At 32.6% G+C, this 1,287-nt stretch overlaps 1 protein-coding gene across 1 annotated transcript in view; it reads left to right on the top strand.

The window, feature by feature from the left end:
• LOC119574504 overlaps window positions 1–972 on the top strand; it is a 287,095-nt gene extending 286,123 nt beyond the window's left edge. Inside the window, 1 exon segment of the mRNA XM_037921763.1 lies at window positions 1–972. This exon segment is cut by the window's left edge and continues 1,484 nt beyond it. The gene's annotated coding sequence lies outside the window, so the exon portion shown is untranslated.
• Window positions 973–1,287: the final 315 nt, after the last annotated feature.

Genomic DNA, 1,287 nt, shown 5'->3' with positions numbered 1-1,287 from the left:
TGTTATGGTGGCTGAAAGAAATATGTGATTTTATTTTGATAAAAGTTATTTTTCGTTACTTTGTTTTATTGGAGTCTTAATTAGTCAAAGTGACAGGTATACTGGATACAAGATTGTAGACTAGAAATTGTTATCGGTCACCTAACGATGTCTTTTATTAGAAAACCTGATTATGACCAGCCAACAACTGGAACATGCCTTAGAAAATTATGATAGATTTTTAAAAATCCTAATTTACGGAAATTAGAAAGGAGTGTATAAATAAAGTTACAGCAAGTGCTCAGTCCAATCAATTCATATTTGGTATATAAATTACTTCATCTTGAAGTGTTTCTTGTACAGTGTGCCAATCACGAAGATGCTGGTATAGGATTTATAATTTATCTTGCAATGTACTTAGTACTCATGTATGTAAAGATGTATGGAAAGTGTGTATAAATAGTGGTAGAAACTGTAAGGATGATTCCTTATGTTATTATTTGCAGTGACTATTATTAATGTGCTTTTAAGACAAAATATTTTTTTTCTCTTTGTGCCAAGGGAACAGTTAAAGATTATGGATTATGCTCCCACTGAGAAACACATGTAGATGATACGAATCTTACGTATCATACGCAATTTGGCCTCTAGGTATATTTTTACCAGTGCTACAAGTGCTCTCACTATTTTGTGACAATGAGAGAGAATTTTTTTATGACTCCTCACAATCCCGTGGGGCGAAATGATCACCATGATTTAAAACAGTGACTTTGAACCTTTGATAAAGTTCACTTTCTCTGTGGTATGAATGGGAATTCTTGAGTCTTACTTCACTACTCATTAAGGTCCACTTTTGTGTGATCCCCTAAGCTGGGAGGACTAATACTGCTTCATGATAAAAGGTTCAGTCCTTTCCCATTCCATGTTGTTTTTCTCACATATTATGTAACTTAAAAATAGAGCTTTATCATGTTTAATAAATCACAGTGGAAAGTACTGACTTTATTTACCCTTATAATAAAGTACACATGACACGCTATGCATGTAACTCATACTTTTGAAAGGTTACATTGCACACTAAGTATTATCTCTAAACTACTTGATCTATGTTATTGAATATATATGTAATTTGGAACTAGTATGCCATGAAAGAAAACAACCAACCAACCTTAAAATGAGTATGCATATCTAAAAAACGGTTTTCAAAACTTTTCAGAATGAATCAGCATAATAATTCATCACAAAACATGTGGAAACGAATGATGATGAAAATGTCCGAGTTCTGCCTCTGGCTAAATCAATTACTGA

The sequence above is a fragment of the Penaeus monodon genome, chromosome 6 (assembly GCF_015228065.2).
Source record: "Penaeus monodon isolate SGIC_2016 chromosome 6, NSTDA_Pmon_1, whole genome shotgun sequence".
Lineage (NCBI taxonomy): Eukaryota > Metazoa > Arthropoda > Malacostraca > Decapoda > Penaeidae > Penaeus > Penaeus monodon.
Note: the sequence above shows the minus strand (reverse complement) of the source record. Positions and strands in the feature narration are given on the sequence as shown.